This window comes from Cuculus canorus, chromosome Z, assembly GCF_017976375.1.
Source record: "Cuculus canorus isolate bCucCan1 chromosome Z, bCucCan1.pri, whole genome shotgun sequence".
In the NCBI taxonomy this organism is placed as follows: Eukaryota; Metazoa; Chordata; class Aves; order Cuculiformes; family Cuculidae; genus Cuculus; species Cuculus canorus.
In genome coordinates this window covers 15,207,912-15,232,052 of record NC_071441.1, presented here as the reverse complement: position 1 = coordinate 15,232,052, position 24,141 = coordinate 15,207,912, and the positions used below count along the sequence as shown (strand labels likewise).

Genomic DNA, 24,141 nt, shown 5'->3' with positions numbered 1-24,141 from the left:
TTTTTGCTGCTTGAATGGCAGATTTACAGGCCTTTGCTGTGTAGGTATTTATTGCTGAGATGGGGGAGGAAACAATCATAAACATCTCAATGACTTTGAATAAAATCTAAAGAAGTCCTGAGGTCATTCTAGCAGCTTGTGTTTGCAGAGTGCAACAGAAGGTGTTCAGCAGAAGACAAATACTTGCTTCAGCCAGCTACACTAGAAATCTGCTCAATTCATGTTATTAGCTATTATTTATTTCTATGTATGAGGTACAGAAAAACAGTGCTCTTCTGAGTAAGCTACTTTGCCTGCAATTTAATCTTTCAAGAAAGATCCTTATGATTACAATACTGAAAAAATGCGGTGACCAAAGTGTAATTCAAACCTTGTCCCACTATCCAGCCAAAAATATAATTTGGTATGGTTATGTCTTATTTTGAGAGGCATGAAAATCCCTACATTGAGTTGCTTATTCACTCCAAATAGTAGTGTAGGAGGTGGGATTAGGACAGGAATGAAAGGAAGCCTGTCAAAATTAGAAGATGTTCTACACCTCAGGCTTGTGTGTGCCTTCTTGGGGCACTCTCCCCACGAACCAAGATGTCCCCTGACAGACTCTTCGCTGTACAAAAAGTAAAGTATATACCTTTCTTCCAGCAGGCTGAATGAGGTGGTTGGGGAGAAGGCTAGGGAATTTGATGTTTCACTAACCCTACATAAAACAGAAACAGCTGCTCAGAAAATATTTTTAAATCTACAAGTAGCTAGTACATCTAACTGTAGGAAACTGGGTATTTTGCCAGCAAAAAAAATGCCTTTGAATATTCTTTTGTGTTTCTGTCAGGAAGATGGTCTCTCAAGCCTTCATAACAGAACTCATTGTCACCTTATGACAGCAAATGTTACCACTAGAGAAAAAAAAATATATCAATGTTAATTTTCGCTTGTATTGTTTTAATTGTGATGCCCGCACATACATGCAAGCCAACTAGTTTTACTAAGTGCCCAAATACACCACTACTGACAACCACCGTGACTTTGGCCCATCACTGAACTGTGTGAAGCTCATATCCTCTTTTGGTGGCTGAGACCTGATGTATATGAACTACTACCTCAGCCAACCTGTTCCTTCAGATTGCAGTATCTTTGCAATAGCCCTACTTTGAGCAGGGTTTGGACCAGATCTAGCATTTGGATTGCAGTTCAAGAAAAATACCAGGTTCTTGTGATATGCAGAGTTATGGTATCATACCACTCTGCTCTCACCTGTGTGTCATTATAGTAGCCGAAACTGACATATCTACCCTGAAACACACAGAAGTGGGGAGTTTTAACCCTATAGCTCAAATGCCCTGTAATCATTCTAGGAAATACATAATTTATTTAATACAGTCCTCCTCCCAAGCAGTGCTCAATGCTGTGTGGATGGCGGTGAGGTATGGAGGCAGGGGGAAAGCAATAGGTTATTGATCAGCAATGGCATTTTTGGCCTTCCTGAAACCAGTATGTCATTAAAATATGGACCTGTCAAGATTTGCAGTAACTGTGTGTTGTGTGTGATATATAAACTGCATTTGCCATAATGACTTTGAGAAAGCCTGTTCAGCAGCTGTTGTGTGACAGTCATGTAAGGGAAGAGAATGAGAAAGCAAGGAGAGAATTTCCCCCATTGCTCCTGCCTCAAATGAGCACTATCAAATCCCCAACTGTCTAAAACAAGAAAACATCAACATGAGTTGCTTTTGGAGCCCTGAGGATCTGAGGTTGCCTGCTGGAGAGGTAATTTGTTTTCCCCCAGGCAGAATGTATCACTCACATTTCCCAGTGCAAGTGGTTTTTTAATCTCCTTTTAAAGGGAAAATATACCAATTAGCTCAGTTTGTGGTTTGCTAGGTCTTGATCCATGAGTGAAAACAGGTATCTCAATGCCTGTAAAAGCTGTTTTGTTACATAAGAATCTGGGTGCTGGACTCATAATCATGTATCAAGGTTCTCCAGTTCTATCCACAGGTCTGCTACTGTGTTCTGGGAGACATTGCTTTTCCTATTTCAGACATAAAAATAATCCTGATACTGAGTCCTGAGGAGTTGTTAAGACTTGAGGAGTGAATTTCTATAAAAGTGCCTCTCTTGACAGTAAAAGCTTGATGTGCTGCAACCAAGCTCCTGAAAGCTGTCAGATGGTGCAGCAATCACAGTGAGAAGCACAAGCACACCATTACTACATCCTAGGTCCAGCACAATGGCCCCTAGAAGCAGGCAGGTTCTCAGACCACCACAGATGTGTGTCCCCTGAGCTAAAGTCAGCCTACCACCCCCACAGCACACCAGCTGCATCCTGGCACATAGTGATGAGTCATGGTATTGTGCTGCCACACCAAATGTAGAGGTTGTGTCTCACTCTGGATTTGTACCCATGGGGCTCCCAATCCCCACCACAAATCCAACCGACCCAAGTTGAGAATGTCTGAAGGATACAAATGTTGTTTCCCTTTTTTGCTTTTGTAGGATCTGACCTATCTTACCTGATGCTGGCTTGGTGTCCTTTCTCTCATGTCCATGAAAAGCATTAGGTTTCCTGTCACCAACCCTGCAAGACTCCTGCTCCTCTTCAGAAGGATTCTCCTGAGAATCTAAAATTTTGCCAGGCAATTCAAGCTATCAAGAGATAATTGAGGTGGTACTTGGTCATTCTCAGACTCCAAAAAAGCCTAACAACAGGCAAATACCAACCCAGACATTCTTGTCTTGATATTTCTTAGCCCACAGCATGTGGAAGCTCACTCTCATCCTGTCTTTCCCTTTTTTTTTTTCCCGACACATTCAGAGCAGCTGCCAGTGGTACAAACCTGCAACTCAATGCAAACTTAAACCTTAATGCAAGTGCACATACTTCCATTTCTACTTCTGTAATGTTGGTCTCAGAAAAAGAGGGAGAAATCAGAACCAGCAGAAGAGTTGTTTAATCTTGACTGGAAGTATTCATACAGATTGGGTCAGACATTCTCTTTGGATGGCAGAGAGTTAGTTACATAGTGGTGAAATCCCTGCAAATATTTTGTGTTTTGAAGGCCACAGCCTTCATCTAGAATACAGGAGGCCATGTTTAATTCCTCCATCTATTGCAATAGACTTGAAAGATGTTGGTATGGAGGGTGTAGGGGTATGCACTAGCTAAAGATTGCTTTTTGAGAACAGATATCTCTATTGAGAGAGAGCAGGTGAAAAAAAGGTATGAAAATCATTGACTTCTGACTTAACATCAAGGAAAACTAAATCAAAAGGGCACAGGCAGTTGATTAAAACTGATGAAAAAAGCTATGTCTGATATTTACATCTGTAAGTATTTTGAAGGGTGCAGTCGAAAGAGCTGTTGTTATTCAACAGTCTATTCAGCAGCATTGCTCCACCTCAGCTACTGCCCATTTGCACCAGCAGAGCAAGATATGCTATGGGAACAACCGGTGCCCTATCTGGTGCAAACCACTAACTCAGAGCACCCAGTGGCAGCAGCAGAAAGACAGAAGAAGGAAGGTACTGGCATAAGACAGCCTTGCCATACGTTGTAGCTTGGCACAGGGCAGGGCTGGCTCTTCTGGTGACCATCTGCCTGCTACCCATAGATCTAGTGTCCTTCAAATGCCCTCTAGTGGCCGCGGCTCTGCCTGGGGGTCAAGTGCCCATGGCACAGCTGGAGCAAATGAAGCACTTTACATGAACATGCAAAGTGTCACTTGAAAGCTCGTGTCATCTTCTGAGACAACATGGTCAGAGGCCAACGAATAAAGGATCCTAAATTAAACATCTGTGGGGGCTGCCATAGACTCAGAAGAGTCTTTGGACAGTGATGGTCTATTGCTAAAGGTCCTAAAGGCTAACTGGGGAATCTTGTGCAAGAGGTGCAACCTGGTAAAGGAATTTAAGGTGTGCTGGGAGCTGCAGATTTACTCATGGGAGTGGGAAGGGAAAGACAACCCACCTTCATGGAGCACAGTGCTTATCCTGATATGTTTATGTAGTCTCCACTATCAGGCAGGAGCTCTATATGACCTCCACCTGGACGCTTTAGAGGAGAAGAGCATCTTGGTTTGGCTTCTGGTGCAAAAGATCATGAGAAGTTGAACTGCTGTGACTGTGAAAGTCACAACAATTGATGGGGAAGCCAACTGGAAATCCTTCTCACATTCTCTCTTAATGTATTTCTTTTTTGAGACTTTTTTTCCTGTTATTATTACACAGCTATTATTTTTATCTTGCAGATCAGTATTCACTGCCTGCACCTTGTTTACTTCCTCCTTACACAACGTTAGGAAGTAACACAGTTCTTGCTTCCATGTGTCTGTGACTGCAGAATCACAATGTTTTGTAATGCCAGGTTTGGTATTGCTAATTTCTCACACCTGCTGCAGCGTCCGTATATATATATGTATATAATTTTAGTCAAGTCACTTCAAACAGTTGCCTGTGTGTGAAAGTGGCAGAGCTAAAGAAATACTGTTTCCTGTCCTGATTCTCTGCAGTTCTATTGAGAGTATGAACTGTTTGGGGCAGGGATCACCTTTAAGTGCATTTCTGCATCACCTAGCACAATGCAGTCCATCACATACAATAATTTCCTGCTCAGAAAAGCAGAAAAGAAGAAAATAAGGTACTGCATCCTTATGGGAAGGCTTCCCTGATCTATGATGTGTGTGGATGTGTAAATTACAACAGATGATGCACTCAGCAATTATGTTCTTTGCATACATAAGCAGGAACAACAGTTCCCAAACTGCCAATACCACTCTTGATTCTCACCGAATTGCTGCATGTCACATGGTCACACAGCAAGGGGGGCTCAAGGAAATGAGAGGAAGGAATAACAGGGAAGGAAGCTCTAAGTGGGGAGATACATCTCTCTCCAACAGGGAAATGAACAACAGTGTCTTTTTTTGAAGATACCGAAATACACCTGCATTTCAAGCTCTCTCGTTTCAGCAAGTTTGTTTTCAGCAAGAGACATTTTAAACCAGCTTTGAAAGCAGAAAAGTGTCTTCAGCTAGCCATGTCTCAGTGTGCACAGCCTGCGGCCATCTGTATGGTGGACTGCCTTTTTGATCAACTGTTTTCTGCCTTTCCCTGTACGTCTCCTGGATCTTCACTTCAAGAAAAACAAACAAAAACCCCCAAAACAACAAAACCAACTCAAACAAAAGAGAACAACTCTGGTTTTACTTTTCTACTGCTAGGCCGCTCTGCTTCTAAGACTTTCTGCACTTCATCTCTTATGCTAAATTGCACCGCCCTACTTATGCAAGAACCATGCAAGACAGTAAGCACTAGTGCAGACAATGTTACCCTTCCCATGCATATTGGCTATCTATTGAGCTCTTCCTACAAGGTTCCAGAAAGCTGGAGAGACAATATACATGCTGTGTGTGTGGCTTAGGACTTCCAGATAGACTTCTCCTAGCAAAAGGTTACTCCAGCCCTTGAAATGTTTCACACTGACATGCTGATGAAGGAAGACTGCAGTTTCTACAAATGTGTTGATATCCAGATAATGTTTTACATCATCTGGCATGCAGCCTTCCCTGAATCATGGCGTCTGCTGTCTTTTCAGCTTTCTGCAGGCTTCAGGAGAAAGAAACTCTTGGCTTTGTCTGCATGTGAAGATAGGTTGAGACCTCCAAACTCAGCCATTTGGAAGATGACATAATTTGGCATGAGTCAGCATGATTGGCAGGTCAAAGCATAACGCTGGCTCCTGCAGCTCAGAAGTGCATGGTAAATTGGCAAAGCTGTGAAGCACACCGTGATATCAAGAGATGTGGTGTATCACTTGATATTCCCTCTCTACACATACCCAGAGCAGTTATTTTATCCTTCGTATTATTCAGACCACATCAGGGCTCAGAAAGGGAGCAAGAAAGCGGAAACAGAGGTGACCCTAGCCTCTGACAGGTAGCCAGTAAAGCAATGACCCTAAGTGTGAAGTCACTTAGGGCAAGCTTTTGAAATGACACAGCCTGTTGGATGGCATTAAGCTCTGTTTAAAAACTGGCCAGAATTATTGCAAAGGAAACAGGTGGATACTGAGTGGTTCAAAAAATCTGTCTCTTACTTAGCTCTGTCTGTGGGAACCAAGCTAAATTGAAAACCTGGCCCTGACTGGGCATGCTGAGCACTTCAAAATTGGTCTTTCTGCTCTTTGGAAATGTCAGTTAATGCTGTGTTCTGCTAATAGTTGAGATTGCCTTATTTTCAATAGGAAACTTTCTGAAGTATTACTGTTCTTTGTTCTATATTTTTTGTTGCTGCTTTCTCTTTCAGCTGACATGAACATCAGGGCCTGTCAAATTCAGTCTGCTCCAGAGTTTGTGTGCCAGTGTGGTTATAGCGTGCTAATTCCTTTGCTTACACACCAAAAGGCAGAAATAGTTATCTGTCACCTTGCTATTTGTTGCCTTTGAAATCTAGACCAAATGAGCGAGTGCATCTTTCAGACTGAGTCCAGAATAGTGGTAAAATTCAAACCTTATCTGCAGGAGGAACTCGCTCCACCAAAAGCCCCAGACAAGTTTGGTGTCCTGTTGTACTCACTGTTGTGCAAATACAGCTTGTATGTTCTCTGCAGAGAAAACAATGTTGGCACCAAGCAGCAGCAGAGACAGAAGGTATGAAGTGTTGAATCAACTTAGGTAAGGGTGCACAAAGCATGGACAGCCGAGAAGAGAACAACAGTTAGATCAAATTGATGTCCTTGTGTTCCACAGACACAGCTGGACTGCGTGTTTGCTGAATACCATCAGCTTTCAGCAACCACTGAAGAGTTGTTAACAATTAGCAATAAAAACAAGATGGGGGATTTCAGGCATAGTCACAGGAGCATATGATAAAAGTCTTTTATAGGGCTGCACCCAGTTATTTAGCATGGATGGTTTCCAGTTGACAAGTGAGCTCTTTTGACAGCATGCTGTGATGATCTCATGAGAATGGGAGAGGTGTCAGGACAGAATAATTCCATCACCCATGGCAGATGCACACTGCTAAGAACTGGTGATTTGTGCTGCATACTACATTAGTGATTTGGATACTTTTGCGTCCAGCAGAGGGATATGAATGTATCAACAGTGGCTAGATGATTATGATGTGATTTTGGGACATAGCATAAAATCTGTGAAAACAAGCTGTTCAGTGTTTTCAGCAGTCTGAATCCAAAGGGCCAAGATAATGCAGCAGGCTAAATCTTTCTTCCCCAAAAGCCTCGGTCTTTGTACAGGCAAGGAGTCATTTACTGCTTCTCTGCTGAGGAGTAATGACAAATAGACACCCAGTGCCAGCTGGAGATTATGCAGATATTTCTGCTTTCATATAAAACGTATGAGGTTGGTCTGAACTGCTTGACAGTCTGGGTAGAGGACAAATCTCTCTGCTGCTAACTCCCTCTTGGCTTCCTGAATCTGAAAATGTCTCTGACTGGGCAGTGAAGTCAAAGCTATGAATCTGGCAAAAGCAGCAGTCATAGTCCTCCTGCTCTCCCTCAATCTGTGAACTTCTCGTGGCACCAGTGAAGTCTGTTCAGAAGATAGCAGCCAGCTTCTCCTTACCCCATACGTCAACAGACTTCATTCCTGTGGTAACACTGTCTTTGCATTTGCATGCAAAATATGATTCGAGCTGCACTGAACACTATTTAGAACTAGCTATTACATGATAAAATCATTCCAGTGGGGTTGGTGGATAGGGGAGGGAAATCCCATCTTGTTGTTCTGCTTCTGCTGTCTGAGTCCTGAATGGGTTTTTGAAAAAAAATCGTGACAGAAAGAGGAGTGGAAGGACCAGCACTGATTGTTGCTGAGCCTTTTTTTGGACAAACTTCCCATATAAAGACCATTCTGCCTTTTGATCTTGTGCCTGTGACCACAAACTTGAGTGCAGGAGAGGATGTCCCTCTCCTCTTTGCAAGGGCTATCTCTCAAGGGTCTGTTCTTTCCCCTCCATCTGAGTGGTAGCAAGGACAGGCTGCATGCTCCACAGAGTAGATGGTGTCTGAGCACCTTTTTGGGATTTGCACTGTGACCGCTCTTGGGACGCCAAATTCACTGCCTCCTTGATATTATAGTCTCACTATAAGTCTTGTTTCTGCATGAATTCTAATAAATCATAGAATAGAATAGAATAGAATCATAGAATCATGGAATCGTTTGGGTTGGAAGGGACCTTAGAGATCATCTAGTTCCAACCCCTCTGCCATGGGCAGGGACATCCCACTAGATCAGGCTGCCCAAGGCCGCGTCCAACCTGGCCTTGAACACCTCCATGGACGGGGCATCCACAACTCCCCTTGGCAACCTGTGCCAGTGAATAAAAACCTGGCATAGATCAGAAGTTGGGCTTCGATACTGGGCATTGCTAATAGCCCCTTTCTGGCGAAAGTTTTGCTGTGGGTGGCTTGATTCTAGTTTGAAGCAGATTTCCCCTTCTGTTTCTTCAGTATCTCCAGGGCAGGGAGAGGAATGCGCATTCTTTCCCACTGCTATTTCTGTCTGTGAACAGTCTGCTTCTTCACAGTGACTGGACCAGGGCACTTAGTTAGTGAATAGCCTGCTATGGGAGATTAAACAGATTTCCCTACAGTGAGAGAACAATAATCTTGTGATCATTCAGTCGTGTTTTGTTCAAGGTTGGTTTTTTTTTTTTTGTCTGAGTCGTTACATGCTACTAGAGTTACATCTATCTTAAGCAAACAAAGTTCAAAACATCCTTCTGGTTTTGTGCCACTTCCTGTTACAGCAAGAGGTCCACTTATGAAGGCAAAAATACAGAGATTTGCTGCATATATTGTGGGGAAGTGGAGTAATGTTACATGCGACGCAGCATCCAAGCCAGGGGAAGAAATATTTTCCCACGCACAAATAGCTGCCTCATGCTTCATCTTCATGCCTTGCTGTACTTAGGTGGTAGCTATTAGATGTTTACACATAGGACCTGATAGGCCACCCTTATATCTCATTAGAACAGATGGAAGAATGAGTTTTGAGGAGCTGAGAGGTAGCAATCCTCCTCCAGAAATGATAGAAGGCCATGAAACAAAGGATGGAAAAATTAATCCCTTCATCTTGAGATTTACCACTCCCACCTATGTAGTGGCTGACAACGAAATTTTGTTTGTCCCCCTCATTTTGCTTTTCCACCTACCATTTTATACACATGAAAAAAATGGCTACCCGAAAACCCTCAAAGGCACAGTTATTTCCACTGATCCACATTTAGCACTGCCTCTGCAATGCCTCCCACCAATGCACTAAATAAGGCACCTTCTTCTCTCAAAGAACCACTCCTGGAGCAAGAGAGGTGGTAGAGCCTGCATGCCTCTTCAGCCTATGTGCTTCTTACAAAGCATGCTGTTGAACATCACATGAGCAGCAATCATTAGTGTGAGGCGAAAGCTTGTCCCGCAGAAACCCCAGAAACTCCTCTAATGACCCACTCCCTGAGCTATCCTCATGCATAAACATGCTGTTGTTTCATCCTAGTTAAACAAGCACCTGGTTATAAAGCCAGGCTCAAACAAGACTTGGCAGTATCCAACAGTCAGTGAGAAGGATGACTCACGGATGATGGCAGGTCTGCAACTTAAGACCTTCATTTAAAAAAGAGTTGTTAAGTTCTTAATCAACTGCAAAAACACCCTCATGAGGACTGTGGCAATCAGGAATGAATCTTTGTTTGAAACAGGAAAATATTTTCTACCAATGCATCAAAACTTGAATGTAAACTAGGCAGTAGGTGGAGAGATTTATTTTAATGGCCTCTTTGTTCCTATTTGCTCTTCTCAGGACACAGGCAACACCAAAGAAAATCACGAATCCATGAATCAAACAAGGTATTGCTATTATAGAAATTAAAATGTCCCACCCCTACGGTGCAAAAAAAATAGGGTGTGAAATGCACAATCTAAGGTCTTCACCCCACATTCTTTGAGGTTATTAGAAACGATAGTGCGAAATCACTGGGATCTCAAGACACACAAGAGCAGTCATCACAGTAGATCCCACAGATTAATCACCTTTCCATACCTAATTGAGATGCCGTACAACGGCAAGAACATAGCGTCATGGATAAATAAAGTGGTAACAAATATGTCCATGCAATGAATTAATAGAGAAAATAAGGTTTGCACATATGCAGTAAAGTAGGCATACATCACAAATCTCTCTACACTCTGCTACTGCCCAGAGAAACGTACTTATATTTAATCCAGCTCTGGTGCACATGACAGGAATTCTGCAATGTCAGTGATGTTATGTACTGCAAACTCCACACATCCATTGTAAAACTGTGCTCATTATAAAAAGTGAAATACAGTACCAGAATCTTAATTGAAGTATTAATAATGAAAATGGAATACATGCATCCTTTTGCTGAGTGATTATTCCAGGAAAGGGATTGATTTTAGCTTTTGCCTCACTGACTTAATGACAGAACAGGTATTTGTATGCAATGCCTCTGACCTGGAGAAAATGTCAGAAACTTTATAAGCTTCAGGGAGAAATGCAAGTTTTTGGGGTTGTTGTTTTTTGTTTTAGCTATGTGCAGTATAAACTTTAGTATCTGTGTTACTTCTTAGAAAGAAGAAGCTCAGAAAAATTTAACATAATATAACTTTTTTAATCAGAAGCTTGCATAATCATAAAATTCTCTACACTGGAACATGATCCATTTTAAAATGTGTATCACTGAGGCTTTGTTGACAGGGCTATTAATGAGAACGCTGATTTTGTGTAATGGGCACACATTTAGGTGATGCAGTAGTGTTCAGCGTTGTTGCAAGCTTCAGTTTTAGGCAGCTTGATCCTCTTAAAAGAGCTCTTCAGCCCTACTTAGCTGTTATATGTGCGGAAAATGTATTAAATACTTCACTCTTACCTGTGTGTGATTCTGGGCCTCTATCTATGTCCCATCTATTGGCAATGTGCACAGAACAAGCTCTGTGCTCACCCTGGTGCAGGCAGTCTGATTTCCCCAGCCTCTCCTTTGAGGAGCCCACTTGCCTAGACAAGAATATTGAAATAGTGGGAATTGTGCTGAGTCAGGACAAAGAGCATCTTTACTACACAGTCTCATGGGGAGTGTACCCTGAATCCTTGAAAGTCATCCTTTCAAAGGAAACTAGGCTGCTTGAAATAGCAGGAAAAATAAATGCCAAAACCTGTTATGACAACAGCTAATTGCAAGGATCCCCTATTGCTACCTATGAAAGCCAGAATCTACTTGAATTCATCAGTGACATTTCTTGTCAAGGAAAGTGTCAGGAACTTTTTCTAAATTTAATATCAAATGTGGCTTTAATCAAAATCATTTCACTCAGGTTCAGGAAAAGTGCAAGGACTTCCCTTCTGTTTTCACTTTCACAGTCTGAAGCTGCAACTGCAGAGCAGCGGCATACTGCACATGCAGTGGCATACTACGTATTTAGACTAGACGTCAGGAAGAATTTCTTCACCATGAGAGTGGTGGGAAACCGGAACAAGTTGCCAAGGGAAGTTGTGGATGCCCTGTCCCTGGAGGTGTTCAAGGCCGGGTTGGATGCGCCTTGGGCAACCTGATCTAGTGGGATGTCCCTGCCCATGGCAAGTGGGGGTTGGAACTGGATGATCTTTAAGGTCCTTTCCAACCCAAACTATTCTATGATTCTGATTCATACACCTTGTAAAGGACCGTTTGCACCCGAAGGAGCAAAATCTTCAAAAGCAGGAAGAAGGGCCTCCCAAGCAAGCAGGATGGGGCTGGCAGCAGAGGGTGAGATTGTCTATCGTGTGGTCAGTGCCTCAGGATGCACCTTGCACTGCCTGTGAGCAAGCTGCTGTATCCATGGTGATGGACAGTTTAGCTACTAAGTTTTCAATGCATAAAAAGGGGAATTACATTATTTCATACTTGAGTTAATGACTATCTAGTTGGACATTTACAGCCAATAAATAATAAGCTTGGGGTCAGGTCTTTCTTGGCGGCTAACAGCCACTTGTGCTAAAAGCTATCGGCTCCTGCAGTAATTCATCAAGTGATGGGAAACGTCCTTTACATCAGTCATTATGGCACCAATAGAAAGGGGTTTTTTTCAAATGTAATCAGCTTTAGGACACTAGTGTCACTGCTAAGTGAAAACGCGAGTAGCTTAATACATGGAGGAATGCAGTAGGCACAGCCAAACTGGTGTGCTTGCAGGGAAGAGATCCAGCTTATGTGAAGTGTGTTAACGTGTTAGTGCCAAAAGCAGAATTTGGAAAGGAAGAATTAGCATTATCTTTCTAGACAGAAAGCAATAAATGCCTTTTACAGCTTACACTTTTTCAGGGGATCCATGGGAAGAGGGAAACACAGGACCCCACTTTAACACTTCCCACATCAATTTCACCTTTATGAAACTAGAATTTCATAACTATAGGATAAAATATATATCAGGGTGTGAGAAGGCATAAAAAAGCAAAAGGCTTTCTTGCAGTCAGAGCAGGATGCTAATAAGAACATATGTAAGAAGTCCTAGTCAAAAAACATTAAAATAACAAAAGTCTCATAAATTTTCACATTTCCCTGAACCATATTTTTCTGGGTGCACCACTTGTAGAGATAAAAACCTCTAAGAGGCCCAAACTTGCTACATATCAAAAGGAATCTGTGCAGATACTAGGAAGTGCCTAATCTTTGCTCTCACATGCAAGCCATAAACTGCAATTTATTTGTAACACAGAGGAGAATTTGTAATACAGATAGGTGAGAAAATGGTAACCCTCTTTCCTCTTTTTTCTCCAAACCCCTTTCTTCTGCCTTGATAAGGGAAACACAGCAGTCAAATGGAGCTGTAAACTAAAAGTAGACACTGTGTGGTGCAACTCCTTGTCCCAGGCAGCCAGAAGGTCAGACAAGAGGATTGTAGGAGCCTCTCCAGCAACTCTAAAGTCTGTGTATTGACTGTTGGTGTTGAATCCGGAAGCTACTCAGCCCTGAAAACCCATGCAACACGCAACATGCACCAGATACCAGCGGACAGAGCAACTCACGCCATCTCTGTAGCAGTTTGGCCATAACAGGCAATTGCACAGCTGACAGAGAAGCTAATGTAAGCCATGGGGTCTGGCATCCCTGGATGTTACCTGAACTGAGTGCTGGAGGAAGATCCCCTGACTAGGGCGGCCAGTGTTTTCTACCCGTAACTTTCAAAGGGACACCACCTGTCAGAAACATCCAGGTTCCTGCAGTCTTATGTGGACTTGTGTCCCCAGCGACGGCCAGCAGCAAAGCAGAAGCACATCTAGGCACACGTGCTGTAGGAAGGAGACAGAAGGACAATTAATTTGTTTCTTATTTGTCTCTTCCTGCTCTCCCTGCAAAAAGCCCACAGAAGTACTTTTCTGCAAATAGAAATAATGCTGATTATTTACATTAATGAGTAGCCTGTGTCCTCAGGAAACAACTGAAGGGCATGGAATGGGAATTTTATCTTTAACATCAGCAGCCCACGATGCTACCAGAGGGTCCCACTTGCATAGCATAATATTTATCACTGACGTGCACATGTGAAAGAGGGAAGAAGGTCCAAGAAGGATGGTTCATGAAGGACCAAGAAGACAACCACACCTACACTATTACTTGATCTCAGGCTTCTTTCTCTAGAATCACAGAATCATAGAATCACCAGGTTGGAAGGGACCCACTGGGTCATCGAGTCCAGCCATTCCTAACACTCCCTAAACAATGACCCTCAGCACCTCATCCACCCATCCCTTAAACACCTCCAGGGAAGGTGACTCCGCCACCACCCTGGGCAGCCTCTGCCAGTGCCCAATGATGCTTTCTGTGAAAAATTTTTTTATGATGTCCAGCCTGGTGCAGCTTGAGGCCATTCCCCCTTGTCCTGTCCCCTGTCACTTGGGAGAAGAGCCCAGCTCCCTCCTCTCCACACCCTCCTTTTAGGTAGTTGTAAAGAGTAATAAGGTCTCCCCTCAGCCTCCTCTTCTCCAGGCTAAACAACCCCAGCTCTCTCAGCTGCTCCTCATAAGACTTGTTCTCCAGCCCCCTCACCAGCTTCGTTGCTCTTCTCTGGACACACTCCAGAGCCTCAACATCCTTCTTGTGGTGAGGGGCCTAGTTCCATTACTTTTTTATCATTCGAATCAATGGAAAAGATTTCACCCTTGTTGCCAAAGGTGAAACAGCAGGTAAAACTCCCACTCCCTGAAAATTTTACAGCAACAAAGGAGGGATCTTTACTATTACATACAGAATGGCAGGAAGGAAAAGAAAGAGGGATTATCATGGAAGGAAAAAAAAGCAGCAGAATAATTAGGTAGCCACATAGGCAAATGAAAAAAAGCACATAACTTGAGAAGAATTATACTACACAGGAAAAATTATAAGATTGAACTTTTAAATAGAAGCTAATGGAATGACAGTGTAGAAAAAAATCAGAGAAAAATTGAAAGACAGAGGTGGAAGGTGGTAAAATATTGCTTTCATGTCCTAGAGCAAAAAGTGTGTTAGTGTCTCAATAAATGGACAAAGGAAGCAGTACATCATACCATAACTTTATATTAATCAGAGAGCTTTTGCATCTAATTAATATATATTTTTGTGTGTGCATGTGTATGTAAAAAATATGTCAATTCACACCCACTGCAGAAATTCCAGTCAGATCTACCAACTTCTGCAGAATTGTTCCAAAGTCAGTCTTGTCTTCACCAACAATGATGTCTCTAGTGTTCATAGTTTATGAGATGAAAATGAAAAGGTGAAGAGTACGTAAATCACAATGTCTTTCAAAGTTTGCTGACAGTCTCAAGAAACACTGAAAGGGTGTGAAATCTCTGAATTCTGAAATCAGAAGTAAATAGTCTGGACCTTATTAAAAATAAGGACAATATAAAATAAAATATAATACCCCATTATTATGAGATTTACTGAATGTGTAATTATGTTACTGAAGCATTTTTGTATCTTCCACAGTGTTTTGAAAACCTTCTATGAAGACAGAACTGGTTGCAAGCACATTGACATATGGCCTTTTGGTGCACAAAGGTGAAAAACTTTTGTATTGTTGTGCAATGTAGAGCCTTAGTGTAGTCACACTCACAGTTTTTAGTGAGTGTGAGAATATATGGTCACATATATTTGAAAACTCAAACTTTTTGGCTCCTTCAAGATGATGCACCAGATATTTTTGCAGGAAGACTTTAAAATACAGAGAATTGTCTTCCATGCGAAGACAAGGGTAGTGGGGCCACCTATGTTGTACAAATAAACATTAATCCTAAAGAGGATGAATTCTCTAGTGCCTTTACAAAGGCAAGTATTTTTTCATGTTTTGGAGACCAAAACTAGTGTTACGCTGTATTTCTTTGTGGGCATTATGCACTACCTAACTGGCAAAAAAGTAAGTCATTCTGAAATCCCCCAAGTCACAGTGTGTTGTTTTTAGTGACAAGAACGTCCTCCCTCTTTCATATCACTGATAGCACAAATTTCACAAGGAAAAGTAAGTAACAACTCATTTTAAACAGCAGGTAATGACAGTATTGACCTTTACTCTCACTTGTGCCAAAACCCCTTTTACACCACCTTAGAAGAATAGTCCTAAAAGCAGCACTTTACAAGGTGTTAAGAAACCTTAATGAACATGAAAATCAAACCCATTACTTCAAAGAGGGTATGATAAAGTGCCTGGCTACCAATAACCCACACACAGGTGCCTCACTCACTGGGAGATAGAAAAAGAAACACATCAAAGTAAGGAGGAAGGGAAATCATTCCATTAGCTACAGAATTCAGAGGAAACCACTTCCAAGTAAGGTGGTACTGCATCTGTGGAAGGAGGAAAGCCTCTCTCCTACTTTGCCATTGGTTTTGCAACCAAATGGTGGTGAAAGGTGGTGAAAATAAAAAGGAAAGAAGTCTTTTTAAAGCTTGTGCACTGGTCATCTGAAGGTTCTACTAACTCTGCAGAGTAGCTCATTGAGCACACTGATGCATCTAAAGATGCCTGGAGAGACAGGAGACAAGAAAAACAGAAAAGAGGGTAAGAAAAGGCAAAAGCTGAGAAAACATTACTAGAGGAAAATTAGTGTGGAAAGGAATCAAAAGTAAAAGGGAGAAAAAACAAAAAAGAAAAAAACCAAAAACACCAAACAAATAACCCTCCAAATTGAAACCAGGTGTCTCTGATAGGAGTCTGGCTGCCAAAAGAGTACAAGTCTCAGCCTAAGAGAAAACACAAAACAAGATGCAAGAGGGTATTTTTATTTCAAATTTGTGCTTGTTTGTTACATGTCACGATTTTACTAATGAAAAGAGAAACTTTCTGGCTGAGAAAAATCTTTCCCTTTCTCTGCTGTTGCAACTTACTTTCTTATCTCCCATTCTCATTATTTGAGTATTTTTTGCTTTGGCTGTTGACATTTTCTCTATTAACAAGCAGCTGCACCCAGGATGCATCACCTGTGTACAGTGGGAGTTGGGGGATGGCACTGAGGAGAAAAGGGTGGTAGTGACATTCAAAACCCCCAAAATGGTCTCAGAGGCATACTTCCCATGAAAAAGGCATATAGGCATCATGCACCCACATGTAAACGACAAAAGAACGTTCTGAGGTGCTGGTTTCAGTTGCACTGGAACATTTCATGGACGTGCCTTACACCCAGGGCATAGAGGCAGGAACCTCAGGTAACTTTAGCCGAGCTTCAGTAACCCGCTGCAGCATGGCACCTCTGAAGTTCTGCTGTTCTCTGCAGCCACTGGGGCACCAAGCCTGGCCCTAATGGTGCTTCAACCCCCTGCTCTACTGCACTCCTCTACCTAGAGGGCCAGGGAAGTTTGGTTCTGCAAGGTCTCCCAGGTTGCATGTCCCCAACTCCTGTCATTGGAAACCCTCTGAGTCTGACCTTGAAAAACAAGCAGCACTCTTCACCTCTGCAGGTGTCCTGGCAGTAGGGGTGCCTGAGGCCATGTTTTTTACTGTGTGAGTGATATTTCCCAAGCTTGTAAAAGACAAGCATTTAAAGGACCATCTGTCTATGATCTTCTCATGGTCTACCGCGTTCCTGGCAAAATCATGGCTCCTATTATGCTTTAAGCTTGCTTTACCTCAGATTCATTAAAGCACGACATGTGTGATGTCAAAATCTTGGTGCAATAGGAGAGGATAGAAATGGCTGCAAACTGAAGGGAAATGATACTTATTTTTGAAATAGTAGCAGCTATTGCTTTGCATAATGCCTATCCAACCCCAAATTGATGTGGCAGATGGAGAAAGGGAAAACAGGTTACATGCCTGCAGTGTTAGTGTACTGACAGGCTTTGCCCTGCCAACTAGCTCAATGACTTGCCATGCTTGTGTTACAGTGGTTTCTAAGAGGACGTGAACTTGCAGTTTAGATAGATTGTAATTTATGAGTGCTTCTCATGTCCAAAGGGTGTATTGAAGTACAAGTTTGGCTTTAGATATCAACCACTAGAAAAGAAAGGAATTATCTTGTAACAGGCAAAATATTTATTTGCATATAGAGCAAACAGTAAGCCTTGAGCTGAATGTCCTAATAGGAAGCACCTTGAAAAATCCCGTTATTTGTTATAACCATGTTATATGTCATTCTGTGACTTTAAACCAAAGAAAATTCAAATCAAAATAGCTCACTTCTATTTGCCTCCAAAATAATGTCGCCATTTGCTATTTCATGATACCATATGCTGCTCTGTTCAAGCTTTCACAACAGTACACACAAGCCTGGGCTATTTTAATTTAGCTAACTACATGCTTAAAATCTGATCTAGGAACTTGGAGGGCTAGGTGTTGAGTCCCTCTGAGTACATGTCCATTAAGGACCATCCTGGGAGCACTGAATCATTTACTCTGATCATTTGGCTGTCAATGCTGTTTTCAGTCCTACTATAAATACTAGGCTTGACTTCGAAAAACAGCTTTTAAGAGCTGCATAGTTTGCTACCAAAGCCAGATTTTTGTGCAACCTATGCATGATCCATGGATCTGTACCTATGTTTCACTGCAGGCAGGTCATAAAAAGAACTTCTACGGTATTTTAAAGAGAAATTATATTTCCCATTACACAGCAATAATAACTTCAGCAGTCTTTCTCATTCCAAAGGCAGGTATCAGTTAAGAGAACTGAGGGCTGAAGCTGTGTGGAAGAGTCTGAGGTTCAGAGTTTACAGAGTATTGGCCTAATAGACGTTGATTTATAATTGACATAGTCCGTAGCTAAGCATGTACAACTGACACTCTGACTAGCCAAGAGCTGAGTTGTTTTAAAATTACCTTGCTGTATGCATTTTCTAAAAACAGCCCCACCTGTATTCAAACCTAGACAAGCCTTTGTATGGCTAATTTAAGCAAGAAGGAGACAATGCTTTTGTCCTACCTTGAATTTCTGCTTCCCAAGAATCAGTTTCTTTCCAGTGTCCTTGACTGTAATAATACCTACCCTCTCCATCACAGAGCTTTGAAGCCTGTCCTTGCCGATGACTGCAATGATGACTGCACTACCAGGCAGAGGGTACCATGTGTCTATCAAAGGTATACAGCTGCAGTACTTGGGAAAGCTTTTGAGACAATAGATATATGTCCTGGTGAGGTCCCTGTTTCTTGGGGAATACCATCATCCCATACCACCATGGTTTTCACAGAAAACCATCTAAGATGAGAGGGCCTGAGAGAAAACAGACTGTCCAGACTTTGATAATGAGGGATCAGCCTTTCATGACTCTTTGAGGTATGTACCCAGTAGCCACCATCCAGTATAGGTGTGCCCAGAGAGACCAAACACATGCTGACTCCACATAGAGCAGAAGCGTTCTCAGTAGCTCCAATCTGTTCTTAGACCTGCCTATTATGGCCTAGAACAAGGGGCTTGCAAGCTCCGTGATGAACAGAGAGAGGCTCCTTGTCTGAGTTAATAAGTTTTTTCCTTCTTCTGATGGTGAAAGCAGCATAATGTTAAAGGGGCTCTACATCCCATCCCAAGAGATGTACGTCAGAATGTTCACACAGGAACTCTAGGATGGAGCAAGGAACTGAAGGCTGGTTCAACTTACCCCGTTAAGTTGCAGTTGTTCTGGTGCATTCCGGTTGAAGCAGTACTTTACGTAACTCTTTGACCTGCACCTGCAGTTTATTTAAATGATATGGTCCTTTGTGAGATATTTAAACTAGCATTACAAAGAAGTCTTCCTTGAATGAGGTCTAAAACACTCAGTAGTACTGGAATAGGTTTTTGCTAGGTACCACTGAGTCCCTCACTGCCATATGCCCACAACAGCCTACCCACTGCAGCATGACTCAAGGTCTCAATGCCTTTCTTGCCCGCTTGTCCCTGTTACAAACCCACAATAACAATTTCATTCCCCTCCAGCATTTCTATGTCCTGGCACCTGTTCCACACAACCTCACAGCAAAGATGACAAACTGTCGTTATGGTACCAAGGTTCAGGGGTAGTAATACACCATGGCCTCTCTGCAGTCTCTGGTATTTCCTCTCATTACTCTCACTTTCAATGATCCTTTCCATGTTTGCCCTTTCATCTGCATAATCATGAGCCTTTGGTGAGATGGTACCAGCTGCAGTTCTTCAGAAAGCCAGTGCACCAGCTGACTCTAACCTTTTCTCCCCTTTTGTACTCTTTGTCCTTGTCAGGGATTTTAAATTCAAGTTAAGTATACCTTCATCAGCTTTCCTACTGTTGAGGGAATACTGTCAAGTGCTGTGGCACCAGCCAGGGTGCAGGTAGAAAATTATGAGGAATAAATTTGTCCTAACTCCGATCCCTTGGAAACATTGTTTCTCTTTGCACTGTGTGTCACATTCAGCTCCTTTGTAAGTGTTTTGAAGATCTCTCCTTAAATTAAAAAAAAGCCACAAGACTCTGGTATTAAAGTGTCCTGCTTTTGCGGGCCTCTGGCTGCTGTACCACCACGGCAAATCAGTAGACCACACTTCTCTATTGCTATGCATTAACTCAGCAACAGTGGAGTCAAATGAAGCTTTTCTGCTCCTTTGGTTTCTGTGATCTGATACCTGCCAACTGTTTGACCACAGCTCTTTGGCTTGCACGTACAGCCTTCAGGATCCTGAGCTGGCTTGCATCCAGCTACTGGCTAAGCCTGTGACAGCTTAGCTGCTATGGGCAGCATAGGCAGTGTGCATTTGGTTCACTAAGGCCATAGGCATATTACATTCAGGCTGGATCTCCAGCTCTCAACAGATCTTGTGGGTAAACGAATCCATTTGGGGACTGGTTTGTTTTTGCAGAAATACGTAACAGCTCTTTTTTCATTTCTGTTGCCTTTCCCACATAATGATGATTTCATTTAGGACCATTTAGAAAAACACGGACATACTTGAAGGTGCATTTTGAAACTGGGCAACCTAGCAGAGACACACCCATGCACCAAATATATTGACCTGTGAAACAGTAAACTTTTCTAAACTGATTTTAAACACTTTCCAAATCAGTGGAGCATACCGCAAACAAATACAAACCAGAAAAATGAAGCAAGAATGGACTTGCTGTGTTGCAGAGACTCGTGGTTTTTTGGCTGCATCCACACCAGCCCTTTAGTTTGGATCAGAACTGTGTAATTTGCCATCACCCTCACCTTAGTTTACATCCCAGGGCATGGGTCGTACTCCCCCTGGACAAAGCCAAATCCAAAGTCTTTCACCAAGAGTGCACCTAATGCGCTCCTGCCCCGAATGTATGTTCAGTCTGAGGGATCAGAGCAGAGCAAGTCCAAAGCAAAAAAATCCCACCACCCTGAAATGTGCACATGGTGAATGTGGGTGGATCCTTGGCACGAGCTCTTTCATACTGTAGAACCTCCCCTACAGCAGCAGCAGCAGTCTACACCACTTTATAATGCAAAGATCACCACAACCTCTTCCATTAAACTGAAAAGCTAAGAGTATTAACGGAGCTGTACCAGAGTACCCATAGCACCTGCCATTCACAGGGCAAGATATAGCTAGCTCACCACTGGCATTCCACTACTACTACCAACATGTACTAGAGTAGCACCTAGAGAACCTTCACATATAGGCACTGCTTGGACAATAAAGTAGTCACTATCCTAAACAACAAGAACAGAAAAAATGCTGAGCTACAGTCTATTTTTAAAAGGAGCAAGACAGAGATGTTACTGCTGTATCTACATACTTCTCCAGAGTAGGCTTAAATAGGGTCACAAGCAAAAAATTACTTTACTTTCACCCTCCTCCCGACTTGAGCTCACCACTGAGCTGGAAATAATCTAGCACAATTAGTCAGCTCGTCTCAGCTGAGGCCAGCCCTGAGAAAAGAAATGCTGGAGGTCAGGAGCGAGGTGGAATGGCCAAACTGGGCGGGGAAACTTCCCGCAGCCTCCCTCTGCCAGCTGCTGGCTCTGAAAGCCTCTGCTGGGAGACCTGTGCCTTCCTAAGCACTAAATCCACTCCTGACAGCAACTGAACATCTTTGATTTGTATAAATAATTTTCAAAATGTCCTATGATTGCAGCTTCGTAATATACTGAAAGCAGATGGCCGGCACAGCTGACAGTGTCAGTAGTTGTAAGTGCAAATAGAAGGTGGCAGAGAGGAGGGAGGAGATATGGAGTTGGCATAGCAAAACAGTGTAAGAGAAGGAGCTCTTATTTTGAAGATGAAACTAAACGATGAAAGCAGGTAGGAAGGATTCAGTTGCCACTGGGAGAAAAACATTCAGCTCTGCTTCTTGAGTATAGTACAGCATGTGCTTAAATTTCTTACTAAACAGACATGAGAGGGACAAAGAGAAAAAGACATTAATACATTTAACTGCACTTGACTCTTAGGAGTGCCACTCTGCTCTCCTAGGAAATAAAACAGCAGAAGGCATTTCAGAAACTAGCACTCAGTGCCTGGATAAACACACACAATAAATCTCAGCTCCCTCAGGACACCTCCTTACTTGTGGGTCAGGTGATAAAGTTCAGTAGTCTGAGATAAAGCCCATATTTTCTAAATCATGTTAGAACAAAGTGGCTGGCAGTTATGGAGGAGATGCTTATTTCATTAAGATACAATAGTGAATGAGAAACCATCCAACCATGATGTTAAATGAAGTTCTTACAATGTCTCTTCAGAATACTTCCATTCTCATTCCAGGCAGCAAGGAGAAATTATTTCCTTCCTTCTAACAACTAAAGAGTTAAGCTACAGAGAGGAAATCTCAAGGAAGACAGTGCATCTCCCCGCCTCGCCCCTTTTTTGAACATATTGTACATCAAAGTAAAAACTTACATGAGGTGCCCTGAAGCTCTCTGCAGCATGCTTTTAGGTTTTGATAATTTCATTTTCTACCTTATGATGATTACATGAGAGAGGATGAAAAGCTTGCTTTGAGGTTCATCTTAGACAGAGATGTAATAAATGTTGTGGCTTCCCACTGCAATGGAACAAATTCTTTTGTAGACAGGCAGTGGGGGGAGTATGTGGTTTAGTTTATATTTGAGCACTTGTGTATGGGTGGAGATGCCATATGGGGAACATTCGGAAGTGCAGAAAGCAGAAGAAAGAGAAGAAAAAGAAGGATTGGTGACTTAGCCAGTGAGGTACTTGGTTTTGGTCTAAATGCTGTCCACCCTAGCTGATAATTAATTTCTCTGTCCTCAGTAAACTGCAGCTGTCCAAACACACACACAAGTAAAATCCAACCCTATCATAAAAAAATTAATCATACTTCACAGTTTCTTCTCAGCTAAGTCCCAAGAGTTAGACACTGAAAACCGAATTACACCTGCCTTGTAATAAAAATTTTTTCCTCTAGGTACACAAGACAAAATAGAGATAATTCTAATCATGCCATGCTGTGCCAGATGACTTGTTTGCTTCTTGTCTGTGGGCTGCTGTTGTTCAGAAGGTACCACACTGAGGCTGACAAATTCACCTTACTTCCAGCTCTTAACTAGGAAAAAATAGCTTTGTACTGCTCTGACATTCCTTTCATGAATTTTATAAAAATTCCTAAGTATATCCATACCTGAAAAAGAAAGGCATCTGGTTAAAACCTTTGATTTAGACATATTTTCATACTGACCTTGACTGAAAGATCCCACTCAGGTTTATCTATCAACAATTTCCAGTGGTTTGGCTCTTCTTTAAAGATGTCTGTTAAATTACTTTGGTGTCTTGACATGTAGGTCCACCCTCAGTGCACAAATGGCCTTCCTGTGCCCCATCAGAGTGGGGAGGCATTAATCCCAGAGATGCTGGGACAGAGTGTGCCTGAGAGCACAGTGAGGTCTGGGAATGGGCTGGGACCAAGACACTACTTTCCTGGGCAGGGCCACTCGCTAGGCTATGTCATGCTCCTTGCTTGCTCTGGCTTACCCAGTTGGCCCAGTTAGCCAACAAAAATGTCACCAGACCACTGACAGTGCAGAAAGCGGACCTCTATGCCTCAAATGTGCTGAAGATCACAGCAGATCAAACACTGGGAGCACCACGCAAGGCTAGGCAGGACAAACCTGCCTAGGTAAGGATGACATGGAAAAGTAAACACATCAGGTTCTCTTTCAAGGCCATAAGCCTTGATTCATGACAGGCTCATTGTGAGTACCAAGAGTTGGTATTTATGCTGAGCTCCAGACTGGGCATTCAGCCAGATCTACTGCCCTTAGGTCTGATAGGCATCTATGTAGGCATTAGCTAGGTATCATGGTGACAGTTATGGTTTAGTTTCCCATCTTGCCCGTTTCACACGACCCTTGATATTTTAGAAATCTAGTGATACTGCCTGAGAATCTTTGCAGCAGATATGTGGTACTCGCACTGTGTAGGCTGGTTGCTTAGCAAGACTGGAGCCCTTAAGTATGTTGTTCAGTTTGGCTGATGGCCACAGCAACTTGTGCTCTGGTGCTATGGGCAACCTATCTTGGCATTTTGCCTGTGTCTATGCAGGATTAGGTTTACGGTGGATTGATATAATTTTTTGCAGTTTATATTTCAATTTCGACTTTTGGCTGTTGGCAGACCAATCCCTTCCCAACAGCTCTGTTCACCCAGCAATTACATCCTGGTAGTAAAGGTTAGGGACCTCATCTTTCAGCTACTACTACAATTATATAGCAGTATCACAAGAAGGCAAGAGCAC

At 42.5% G+C, this 24,141-nt stretch overlaps 1 long non-coding RNA gene across 5 annotated transcripts in view; it reads right to left on the bottom strand.

Moving 5' to 3' along the window:
- The window catches only part of LOC128850490 (uncharacterized), a 35,248-nt gene extending 11,958 nt beyond the window's left edge, over window positions 1-23,290 (bottom strand). For 2 of the 5 annotated variants that reach the window (XR_008447900.1, XR_008447899.1), the window contains exons 1-2: window positions 23,086-23,290; window positions 13,122-13,292 (exon numbers count right to left, since the gene is read on the bottom strand). This is a non-coding gene — a long non-coding RNA (uncharacterized LOC128850490). Of the gene's footprint in view, window positions 1-2,510; window positions 2,644-10,896; window positions 11,022-13,121; window positions 13,293-19,068; window positions 19,139-23,085 lie in introns of all 5 variants that reach the window. The other 3 variants (XR_008447903.1, XR_008447901.1, XR_008447902.1) reach the window with 3 other exon arrangements.
- Window positions 23,291-24,141: the final 851 nt, after the last annotated feature.